The sequence below is a fragment of the Grammomys surdaster genome, unplaced genomic scaffold (assembly GCF_004785775.1).
Source record: "Grammomys surdaster isolate TR1022 unplaced genomic scaffold, NIH_TR_1.0 142, whole genome shotgun sequence".
Lineage (NCBI taxonomy): Eukaryota > Metazoa > Chordata > Mammalia > Rodentia > Muridae > Grammomys > Grammomys surdaster.
The window spans coordinates 6,593,722-6,606,485 of NW_021604600.1; the positions used below are offsets into that span (position 1 = coordinate 6,593,722).

The 12,764-nt window shown below is 45.2% G+C and overlaps 1 protein-coding gene across 2 annotated transcripts in view; it reads left to right on the forward strand.

The window, feature by feature from the left end:
• Window positions 1-12,764, forward strand: part of Kiaa0556 (KIAA0556 ortholog) — a 167,406-nt gene that overhangs the window by 6,267 nt on the left and 148,375 nt on the right. Inside the window, exon 1 of one of the 2 annotated variants that reach the window (XM_028764280.1) lies at window positions 650-716. The exons of the other annotated variant lie outside the window; for it this stretch is intronic. The gene's annotated coding sequence lies outside the window, so the exon portion shown is untranslated. Of the gene's footprint in view, window positions 1-649; window positions 717-12,764 lie in introns of those variants that run through there. 2 annotated transcript variants of the gene reach the window in all.

Genomic DNA, 12,764 nt, shown 5'->3' on the forward strand with positions numbered 1-12,764 from the left:
ATATTCAATGAGCTCCACCAGGGAGAGATCCTGTCTGAAAAGAAGGGTGGATGGTGCTGGTGAGATGGCTTAGTAACAGACACCTGCTGCCAAGCCTGGAAACCTGAGTTTGATCTTTAGGACCCACATGGTAGAAGGAGAGAACTTACTATAGCAAGTTGTTCTTTGCTCTCCATGTATAAACATACAAATGTATACACAAAGTACATAGAAATGTAGTTAAAAAAAAAAAGATGGAAGGACCTGAGAAAAGACTCTTGAGATTGGCCTCTGGCCTGCAGATGCAGGTGCATATACATGCACCCACACATGCACACAGGCACACACAAGAACTAGCAGCAGATGGATTCTGCATATCAAAGGCTGCAGAGTAACCTTGTGGAGTCATCCCACAGACATGCTTATTTGACTTAAGTTTTTATATACTTGTACTATTTGTCAGCATTGAAAATTGGGGAGATTTCTCAACAGCTTATTGGGGTGTTTCCAGTATCAAGAGGCTGATGATACTGGACTGGGATTCTGCATGGGAATTACTCTCTTAAGCAGAGGTACCCTGAGAGGGAGTTATCCTTTCCAGTGCTACCCAGTGACCTCATATCTCTCACCTGCTTGAGACCCCAGCATCTATAGTCAGTCCTGCTATCCTATGGCTGTGAACACCTTTGAAGATTCCAATGGAGTGTTGCATTTTTCATCATGCTATATATAAAGAGGTAAGATAGTGCCTTGCTGAACTCACAGGCTGTGAGAAAGCTAGACGAATGATGTCAATTCTCCATGGGAGTCTAGGAGAGAGCAAAGACCATCTCCCTTCCCAAAGCATTTTGCTCCACTGCTTGCTTTTGTAAATAGTTTTGTTGGAACACAACTATGCCCAGTCCTATATCATGTATGGTTTCTCTATCATGATGCAATGGCAGGGTTGACTGGTTTTAGCAGAGAATATATTTTCTATAAAGCCAAAATAACTATCTGGCCCTGTCCAGAGCCAGTTTGCCAACTGCTGCCTTAGAGGATCCAATCCAATTTAATTCCTGGATGGCTCAATATGTTACTGTGATTGTGCTCATCTTATATCAAACCTAGAAGGCTGTAGAACAGTGAGTGGCTTAGCAGATTGTCTGTGCTGTAGAATGTCACCAGCTTCACCACAAACCTGGGGAAGAAGAGCTCATGGGGAAGCTCCCTCTGTGGAGCTAGCTTTCTGTCGCTCTGCTTAACTGGCTTTGGACTCACAGGGTGTGGCCTGTGACTGTGCTTCTGTTTCCAAGTAGGAGAGAGCTGTAGAAGAGGAACAGGGAGCTAACTCTAAATACTTTAAGAGTGAGGAGATAATGACTGTTAGGTAAGAGAGTGGCCCACACAGACTCAGCACACAGTAGTCTGAGGCAGGAGATTGAGCTTCTGACCAGCCTGGGCTACATAGCCATATCAATCTCAAAAAGCAGAACAAAAAAGTATGAACTCCCAGTGTCTCGTGGGGATTTGAAAATCCTGGCCCATGTAGCCACAAGTGACCTATGGATGTGTCACCTTATTTGGAGAATTTCTTTAGCCCCAACTACCTTGAGATATCCACTCCTGCCCAGTTTTGTACTGGGCTGTATTGGGCCCATAGCTATATTTTCTCATTCAAAATTGATTCCATGTGAATTCCTGGGTGTTCCATTCTCATGATGAGGGGCTTTGGGCACACCGAGCCTGCCTTGTTACTCAGGCCCATTCCTCTAGTGATAAACAATGGTATTTTAGGGTTTTATTGATGCGACACCATGACCATAGATGGCAATGGCAATTTTTACAAAGGAAAACATTTAATTGGGGCTAGCTTAGAATTTCAGAGGTTCAGTCCATTATTGTTATGGCAGGAAGCATGGCAGTGTGCAAGCAGACATGGTGCTGGAGAAGGAGCTGAAGAGTTCTACATCTTGATCTGAAGGCAGCAAGGAGAGACTGTTCTGCACCCAGCATAGCTTCAGCACAGAAGACCTCCAAGCCGGCCCCCACACTTCTTCCAACAAGACCAGACCTACTTCAATAATGCCACACCTCCTAATAGTGCCACTACCTATGGCCAAACATTCACACAAGAGGATATGAGGGCTGTACCTGTTCAAACTACATGTGGCTACCCCCTTAATGTTGGATATGTGCTGATGGTTTGACCCCTTTCTGGCTGGTGACAGCAGCCTTCAAGAGCACACATGTTTCATGACACATATAGGCCTTCCCTGTAGGCACCTGAGATTTCTCTTGAGCCATCACGGGCATCTGTCCACTCTGGAACAAGTCACATTCTTTCCCAGCTTTCTGCCTTGCCTGTGCTGCATTCCTAACCATCTGCACCCTTTCAAGTCACTCCCACTGTGGTGATAGGCCCTGGCATGCAGAATTACCTCTTCCTGTCTAGGAGGCTTCCCACTAGGCTGTAGCAAGACTGGTGTCATGCCTTATTCCCAGTGGAAGTGGAGACCCAATTTGATGTTACATGCTGGGGTCTGGCAAACAGATGTTTTCTGGATTGACATTGTAACCAGGGAGAGAAGCTGGAAGGAACTTAACAGCTCTATTCCGGAGTTCCATTTTGGGGGTCTTGAATTGTCTTAGTGCTCAGAAGATTCTAGGCAGGAGTCACAAATTGTGAGGTCTGCAAGGCCAAAGTTTCTGTTACAGCTACTCCATCAGTGCCTTGTGACTCCCAAGCCTGCGCTGCATACTCAGGAATAGTCATTTTTGTGAAGACCTACTTGCTAGTTTCACAGAGCATATGATATCCTTGGTATATAAAACAGAGCTGAGCATGCTGTTGCCCAGCTTGGCGTGGTGGTGCACATCTATAATCCCAGTGCAGAAAGTGGGAACAGAAGGATTAGGAGTTCAAAGTTAGCCTGGGCTGCATGAGAACCTGTCTTAAAAAATTAACAAAATAACACCAATAACAACAAAACCCCAAGAATTAACCCCCCAAACATACAAAACCCATACTAACAATATCTCCCTATTAGAGTATTTATAAGAATTATATATGTGCAAAGCCCAAGGCAAGAGTCTAGCATGTGAAGTACATTTGTGTTAGCTTCATCAATAATGATTTTGCTCTTTTGATCAATTTTTCTGACATGCGAGCCTTTGCTTTTCTGAAACTTTGCTGGAGGGACCAACCCCTAGACTTTGGACTTGACCACAGCTGCAGGGAGACGACCAGGAAAGGCAGGAATAGGAATGGGAGGGCCCTTGTACCATCTAGCAGTTTCTGTTCTTGGCTCTTGATAACTTTGCCAGGCAGGATGACAGGCCTTGTACCACCAGATCTTTCAGTTTTTCACAAAAGTACAGAACTTGGGATTTTAAGATGTGATATCTCCTAAGTTTTAACTATTGTCTGAAAAGATAATATATTAAAAACAAAACCATTGTGGAGACTAGATGAACATCTGTGCCCAGATTCAGCTGCTGAGAGAGTCTTGGATCTAGCCTGACCAGTGTTATTTATCAGCTGTGGAGGCTTACTTACAGCCCAGGAGAGCCAAGAGTCTGATACTGGTGACTTCCAGGGATGGGACGGTACGCAGCCTGTTTCAGCCTGGCCCGACAACTCTTTCTTCAGATGTCTCTGTTTATGAACTCTACATCTACATCTTGTTTTAAGCCTGCAAATGCAAGCTATAAAAACCCATAAAAGAGGGTCATGCTTCTCACGAGGAGGAAGTAGGACCAAGCGTGTGAATTGGACTGGGATATATGTACAAATTCTGACATTTTACAAAAATTAACTAGCTCCTCCATCCCACAGCACCTGTACACTCCATTTGTAGCGATTGAGAGGGATTCTGGGCATTCAGTAGATGCTCAGCAAAATCAGCTGCAGTGGTAACAACTGCAGTCTTAGATGTTTAGGGGGCTGAGGCAGGAGGATTTTGATTTCAAAGCCAACTGAGCTTCACAAAGAGACCTCATCTCCAAAGATTAAACCAAAACCTTGAAAAGGTGTGTCTGGCAGGCAGGCACCTTTTCATCAGGATTCTTTAGGTGCTCGTGCACTTTTCAAGGCAGTTGAACAGGTGGATTGGGGGTCAATGTGTCTGGTGCCTAGCCTGTAGGCATCAGTAGCTTGTGTGGCAAGCCCAGAGATGAAAGGGGCCAGCTGGGTTATGGAAGGAGAATGGGTTCAGTAACTTATGCAACCCACATAGAGAAAGACCAGAATCCACTTCAGCCCGGGAATCCTGTTTTCACAGAAGCCATTGGTTAATCATATTCTGTTTCACCACACCAGAAACTGGTAGGAGATGGGCAGGAGGATTTGGAAAATGTCAGGTCCAGAAAGCACTTCTCATAGAAGATGATCATACCCCTCCCAGCATTATCCATTCATTCTAGAAAAATCTGCTGATGCCTACAGGCTTGGCACCATTCCAAGCATAGAGAATTAAGTTTTCATAAAGCCCTATGGCAACCTTGGTGGAAGAGACAGACCATGAACACATAAGAAGTGAAGGAGAGCTGAGTATGGTGGTGCACACCTTTTGTCCTCCCACTCAGAAGGCAGAGGCAAGTAGATCTTTGTGAGTTCAAGGCCAGCCTGGTCTACTTAATAAGTTCCAGGACTACAGTCTAGGGCTGCAGTCTCAAAAAATAGTGTTTGTGGGAGATTATGGTAAAATAGAAGAGTCTATCCCTTTGAGCTGAAAGTTATTTTGATGAGGAGCTGAATACAACCTAGGGGATGAATGGCCCAGACCTAGGGAATGTAGAGGGTCAAAAAGGAGCCTGGGATGCAAGGATGCAAAGTAAAGATGGATGGGATGGTAGGAGTGAGAGCTTAGGGGAATCTGAGATGCCTCAGACCAGGAACATGTGGACTCTGTTCAGCCAGAGCTTGGTTTAGGTTGTCTGCTATACATGGAGCAGAAGGTAAGCTGATATTTCAAAATTTGCTCTCTGATGCTGAGGCTGCAATCTAGGCCTTTGCCTGTTGAACAAGGGCTACCTCTGAGCTTCTGTTGTTGTTTTTAGATTTTATTGTATTTGTGTTTACGTGTGGTGGTGGTGGTGGTGTGTGTGTGTGTGTGTGTGTGTGTGTGTACATATGGAAGTCAGAGGATAAGTTGTAGGAGTCATTCTCTTTCTACCGTGTGTGTGAGTGTGTGTGTGTACATGTGTGTACACTTGTGGATGGAGGTCAGAGGATTAGTTGTGGGAGTCATTGCCTTTTTACTGTGTGTGTCCCAGGATTAGAACTCATGTCATCAGCACCAAGGTGGTGGAACATGCCTTTAATCCCAGCACTCAGGAGGCAGAAGCAGGTGGATCTCTGTGAGTTTGAGGACAGCCTCATTTACAGAGTCAGTTCCAGGACTGCCAAAGCTACACATAGAGAAACAGAGAAACCCTGTCTCGAAAAACAAAACAAAGCAAAACAAAACAAAACGAGAACTAAGGTCTTCAGGTTTGGCAGGAGTTCCTTTCCTGCTGAGCCATCTTGCTGATCCTGAGAGTCTACTCAACTGCCACTGGAAAGTCTGGGCAAGAATGGAGGCTGGAGCTGGGTATGATGTTGAACACTTGGAAACCCAGCATTCAGGAGACTGAGGCATGAGGATTGTGAGTTTGAGGCCAGCTTGGGCTATAGTGTGAGATCCTGTATAGCAAGTTCAGAATCTAGGAGAAGAGTCAGAGGCTAAAAGAGAGATCATGAAGAAGGTTAGGTAAGTTTGGAGTATATGTGGGAGCCAGAGTGCCAGAGAACAAGCCAGGATCCCTAAATGTCAGTAGATCTGGGCAGAGGATATAAACTTCCCAGCTTATAGGGTTATACACTCTTTATAGGTTTCTGTATATTCTTTCATGTCTGTTACAGTGGACTTCAGTTAAACTGTGACTGATCAGTCCCTTTGACAGGTAGATCCTGCCACCCAGCACTGGTATTCTCAGCCACTGTCCTGCTTTGTCCTGTTCTCAGTCCTCTGGGTATGAGGGTGTAAGCCAAAGCAAAGAATTCTGTGCAGGTTATAAATAACCACTTCTAGCTGCCAGCTGTGACTTGGATTTGGAAAGGAGAGGAGGGTCTTAGCATGATTTGTTTATCTCAGGTAATTTGGCAGTAACCTGGGCCCTGGGAATTCTAGTTACAAGGAAAATGAGAAGCAAGAGTGACAGGACTATGGTTTCAGGCTTTCAGTGTGGAGAGTAGCTTAAAGGCCCAGCTCTACCTGGGGGCATATGGGAGCAAGGGAGTCTTTACCTGGCTCCTACTCTTGTCTAGTGAATTTCTGGCAGATCCTTAAGGATCCTCAAAAGGGACTCATGGATTTAGAAGTAAAGAAATGTTGCCCCTTGGTATCTCTGGAAAAACCCAAACTGACAAAACAGCCAGGTGTGGTAGTACACACCTGTAATCTCAGTGCTGGGGAGACTGAGGCAAGAGGATTATCCAGAGTTCAAGATCAGACTGGGTTACAGAGTCTCTAACGAAAGCAAAAGCACATGCACACACAAAGCTAGCAAGAAAAGGCACACATACCTACACAGAAACCAGTCCTCGGAGCTAAGCACCCCCAGGTTGGTCAGCTGCTCTTCACTCTGTTTTAGTCTTGCCATGCTGCTGTTTTATCTACTTGACTCTGACCTGTGTGTTTACAGTGCAGTAGAGGGAAGCCAGGATTAGGGTTCAGAGGCACTCAGAAAGTTGGAGTGGGGCAGAGGGGGCGTGGACCTTGAGTAGAAATGGCACTGGGTCTTGAGGCTAAGCTGGCACACTTCTGAGATTCCGCTCCTGGCTCTGGGACCCCAGATAAGTCGTTTGACTTCTTTGACCCAGAGTTTTGTGATTGAAAGTAAAGAATTCCAACAGCTGTCATGCTGGTAGAGTCAGTGCTAGGGGAAGTATCTCCAGCTACCATGGGACAGGTCTTGACTGGCCTTTTAATCGTTCCCCATTTCCCCTCCTTATCTTCTCAGCCATCCAATAACCTTTGCCCTTAAGTTAGTGCAAGGCCACCATAGGCTGAGCTAAGCAACTGTTGTCGATGCACTTGTCACCACTTCATTCTTACCTCTCTGCATTCCAGAGTGGTCTCTCGAGAGGTGTATCCTATACATGCTGTGTTGTTCTTCCAGACATGAGGTTTAGGGAGCTGCTCCATGTCCTCAGCAGCCTCCCTCTAAGCCCTCTCGGGTGCTCTGTGGGAAAGCCATTAGTACTTCTCATATTAGGTTTTCCTAAATCTTTATTGTTATTTTTATTTTTTATGCACATGTGTGGTGTGCATGTCCATGTATGCATTTGGGTGAGCACAATGTGTGTGTGTGTGTGTGTGTGTGTGTGTGTGTGTATGTGTGTGTGTGTGTGTGTGTGTGTGTTTGTGTGGTTGCCTGTATATGTGGAGTCCCAAAGTTGATGTTGGGAATTATCCTGGCTCTTCTACCTTATTCAGTGAGATGATGTATCTCATTTAAGCCCAGGGCTTGCTAATACAGCTGGTCTCACTAGCCAGCTTGCTCTGGGGATTCCCCATCTCTGCTTTCTGAGGCTGGATTTACATGAGGCCTACCATACTCACCAGGCACTTATGCAGGTTCTGGAGACCAAACCTCATTTAACCACTGAGCCAGATCCCCAGCTCATCCTCACTTTCATTTCTTCTCTCCTTTCTTCTCTTTCTCCCTCCCTCTCTCCCTCCCTCCCATTCCAGCAAAGGCTGTCTCTCCTTTTAATATTTATTTACTTTTATAAGTACCTGCATGTATGTCTGTGCACCACATGTATGCAGTGCCCATGGAAGCCAGAAGAGGGCATCCCTAGACCTGATTGTTGTAGCCAGGTGGGTTTGGGAACTGAATCTAGGCCCTCTCAGAGCAGCCAGTGCTTTAACCTGCTGAGCCTTTCCAGCCCTGTTGTTTGTTAGATGTGGCCATCTTATAAGAATAAAGAGTAGATCATCTGGAACTTGCACATTCTCCCAGCTGTTGTCTATTTATTTTTTTGTTTAATTTTACTGTTTTCTAGTCATCTTTTATTTTCATACTGGGCATTGAACTCGGGGTCTTATGCATGCTAGGCAAGCACTCTACCACTGAGCTCCAAACCTCTTTGGGCATTTGAGTGTTGCATTTCATCTTGTGGCTTGGCATGTGTATCTAGTAGTTCCCCATTGATGCCACTGCCCGCAGAGGCCAGAAGAGGGTGTCAGAGCCCCGGAGCTTGCCTTTTAGGCAGTTGTGAGCTACCTGACATGGATACTGAGATCCACACTCAAGTCCTCTGCAAGAACACCATGTGGTCTCAGTCACTGGCAACAGCCCACTACCTGACAAATTATGATACTGTAGATCACACACACACACAAGCACATGAACATGCACACACACACATTTCCTGCTTGTGGAAGTTGTGGACTTCTCAGCAAGTTTCTAGTAAAGATGTTGCCAGCTCCAAGGGAAAATGGCCTTTGTGCTTCTAAGCCATTTTGTGTTCCATCCAACAAAGTCTTTCTTAGATCCTTTTGATTTTTCTCGGCGTTAGGTGAGAGGGATAATTTTAGTGTAAATTAAATTGCGTGGACACACATAAAATGTGACATGAATGCTCATATGTAGACAACAGAAGATAAGTTGGTCTCATTGGTCACAAGGTGGAAGCACCATCACTCTCCTAGGGACAAACATGTCCTTTGTTTTAGTTCCTTGTGATGGAATCTGTGGTCCAGGCTCTCTGTGCTGTGGGATTTGCATGAGTCACCTTTCTTCCCCAAAGCCTGGAAGGGATCATGGAATGACAAGTCTGCCCCTCCATGGTTGGCATTTGTTCCAGATCTTCTCAGGAAGCCATCTGGTGGAAAGGGAGTGCCAGCTTCACCAGGGAGCCATTTGCTCCTAATCTCCTTATTAATTGCTCTGGGAGCCTGCAACAGATTAAATGCTGTATCACAGACTGACTCCTTCTCTCCTGCACCTCCCCAGCACTTTGCTGTACTGTCTTTGTTCTTAGACGAGGCTTAAAAACCTGGCTGAGGGACAGTGGTACGTAGTGGTTAAGACAGTCCACCTCTGGGGCTGCTCTACTCACCAGCTTTGTGATGTCGACCAAGTGTCCTAACCTTTTTGGGTCTCATGACCTCATCTGACACTGGATAATAGCAGCATCCATTTCCTAGGTAGTTGTGATGTGTCAGTGAATTGATACATGTTCCCAGCTTGGAGCCCAGTGCCTGGCATATGCTAAGCCCTGACCACGTGATGATGATGATATGATGGTGATGGTGCCTGTGATGGTGATGGTGACAACAGTCGAGTGCACACGACAAGTAAGCCTTTCAGTCACTCACTTGCAGTCACTCATTTCTCCTTTCTACATTGGTTTATCCCAATGAGAATAATAACATTCCTCCAGAGCAAGAAGTATTCAATCCCGAGTACCTGCTGCCTGCTTTTGTAAATAATGATTTATTGGAATGGTTATGCTGTTTAATTGCCTCTTACCAATGGCTACTTTTGCTCTACAGTGGCAAAGTATCAGTGCTTTATAGTCTTAAGACCTTATGTATCCCACAGCCAATAATACTATGTGGACTTTTATAGAAGATGTTTACTAATCCCTGGTTAATAAGAGTGGTTGTGAGGCTTCAGGAAGAACCCTGCAAAGCTGGCTGCAGCCAGGTGGCAGAGCTGTGGCAGGCAGCCAGATGCTGCTGACCTTCCACGACTGTGAACTTCGATCTTGCCTATATCCCCACCTCTTCCCCTGCCTGACTAGAGAAAAGTAGAGGGAGCAGCTGAATAGGAATAGATTAATGAGGAATACCATAAAGATATATTTTGCATGTGTATTTTTATCATGTGCTATCATTTCCAGATGCACCAGATTTTACACACATGCATTAGTCTGCAGCAGTGGGTCTAAAAGACTGTGTCCTGGTCATTATGAATGGCTTAAGCTCATTTTCAAGGGTAATTTTGACATGATTTTCCTCTTGCCTGATGACTTCAGATAAAGACGTGACTCCCTCTAAATGGTAGCGGTGAATATTATGTACATCTAGAGCAAAGTAAAACTGAAGTGTCAGATCCTAACCACTGACAATAAATCCTAAGTGCAGATAAAGCCCTTCTCAAGCCATAAACGGAGGAAACGTGTTCTATTTACAAAAGCTCAGGGGGTACACGTCTCTCTTCATTTCCCCAGGCACACATCTGTCCTCTAAATCAAGGCACACATGTAACATTTACATCTGGCCTTATTTATTGCTCTGGAACTGATGTAGGCAAGTCACCTTGCAGAGTGCAGAGGAACACCCCTTTCATTTTGCAGGCAGTGGTTATTGATATTAATGTCACCTCCCCCCCACTTTCTCTCAGTTGTTGTGAGAATAAGTAAGCTACAGGTAGGAAGACACCCTGAGATACAGAAGCAGCAGGCAGGTGCAGTGGAATCTGAGTGCATTTCTCCTGTTCTTGCCAAGAAGTGGTCACCATGGAGCTCCCGGCAGGAGAGAGAGGCTCCTGGGTGTGAGGACAACCAGCTTCTAGGGAGGTTTGATCGAAATGCTCATAATTACAGTGCATTATCTTCATTGGAAGATAAGCAAATTATTTGTCAATTTAATGAATAAAGACACTTCTAATTAGCTCCAGAAGAGAGATGTGCTTTCAGGTTTTAACCAGTAGTTAAGGTTTGTGTATATGGCCCACCTTTAAGTTTGATTTTAACTGTGTGTTGAAACTTTATTTTATTTGTGTATGCATGTGATGTTGTGATGGAACACAAAGCCTTATACGTGCTAGACAGGTATTCAGCTACCATCAGGTCATTCCCCAGCCCATAATGGAATTTTAGATGAACAGAAAATCCAGTGATGATTTGGACTAAATCACCTTTATTTCATTTTATTTATTTTTCACTATAGGGCTCTAGCTGGCCCCAAACCCACAGCAATCTGCCTACTTCTACCTTCCAAGTGCTGAGATTAAAGGCATGTGTCACCACATCTAGCTTTAACACAACCCAGGAGACGACTATGCCCCAGAGAGCCTGGGACTTTGCAAAGGTTCCAGATTGCTCTGTGCTCTCCCAGAGCAGAATCTCAGTTGGTGTGACAGACAAAGGAAGGGCCTTACCAGACCTAGGCTGCCCTGTTGGCCCCTAGCTACTCTCCTGCTCCTGCCTTGCCCTGGGCTAGCACTCTCACCTCTGTGGGTTCTGGAGTGTTCTCTCTAGGTACTATCCCAGAACATTAGGATTTATGAAACTATGATTAACTTAGACCAAGAGCTAGATCTCCTAATTCTTAGACCCTGGTCTCTTTTTGGTTAACTGGATTTGTACATATGTATAAGTAAACTCTGACTTGGGGGGGGGGGATGGCAGGTGCCTATGAAGGCCAGAACAACACCTGAAGCTGAGGTTATAGGTGGTTGTGGGATGCTTGATAGGGGTGCTTGGAATTGAACTTGGGTCCTCTGCAAAAGCAGTATGTGCTCTTAACCACTAAGACATCTCTACAGCCCGTAAACTTATTTTTTAAAAGCAGTTTTATATTCACATCAAAGTTAAGCAGAAAGTTGAGAATTCCCATCTAACCTCCATCTACACATGAAACCTCTCTTGTCATCATTTTTGTGGTGCTGGGCATGAAACCTAGGGCCTTGCTCATGTTAGGTGAGTACTTTGTCAATGGATATATCCCTAGTCTTCCCCACCATGGACACTCCATGTCACAGTGCCTCATTCTAGGCTCTTAAAAATCACTGAATCCTAAATAGTTTGTTATAAGGTGGAAAGGAAAACATACAGTATCAGAAAAGCTTCAAGGGGGTATCTGTGGATCACAAGGCATGCTGAAGTTTCATAGTACTCTCTATTGTCCTGACATCCTAGCATTGCTGTCTGTCTGTCCCAGGGCAGGTGATCAAGGACTGTGCACAGCTTCAGAGCTCACAAACAGGATTAGCCCTTCCTTGTCCCTCTCTTTGTATCCCCAAAATGACTTCAAAATCCAGACCATGGATTCTGCTGGGTTGGGCCTGGGCCAGGTGTCATCCCTGGTATGACATACTGAGATTTGGAGCACGGGTTACTGTTTATAGTTGCCCCAAGGTTTAGACCTGTGAACTGTGGAGAGAGGAAAAGGTGAAAGGTTATATTAAGGGGTCATTGTGAACAGAGCTGATGTGTCCCCAGGTCTCTGTTACTGTAACAAATACTTGAGGCTATCAGATTATAAAGAGGAAATGTCTGTCTGAGCTCACAGTCTCTTGGTCTATTATTTTGGGCCTGTGACAAAGCAGGAACAACATGGTGGGAACATTTGGAGGGTGCTGCTCACCTCATGGTGGCCAGGAAGCAAAGAGAGAGGAGGAAGGGCTGGGTTCCCAATAATTCCTAACGTCTCTGCACTGGGCCCTACCTTCAAAAGGTTTTGCCATCTTTCAGTAGCCGCATAAGCTGGGGCCAAGGCTTCAACACATAGCACCGTAGTCACTTTTCTTGTTACTGGGACAAAATACCTGAAAGCAACAACTTAAGGAAGGAAAGGTTTGGGCTGGAGTGATGGCTCAGTGGTAAAGAGCACTGATTGCTCTTCCAGAGGTCCTGAGTTCAATTCCCAGCAACCACATGGTGGCTCACAACCATCCGTAATGGGATCTGATGCCCTCTTCTGGTATGTCTGATCACAGCAACTGTGTACTCACATTCATAAAATAAATAAATCAAAGGAAGGAAGGAAGGAAGGAAGGAAGGAAGGAAGGAAGGAAGGAAGGAA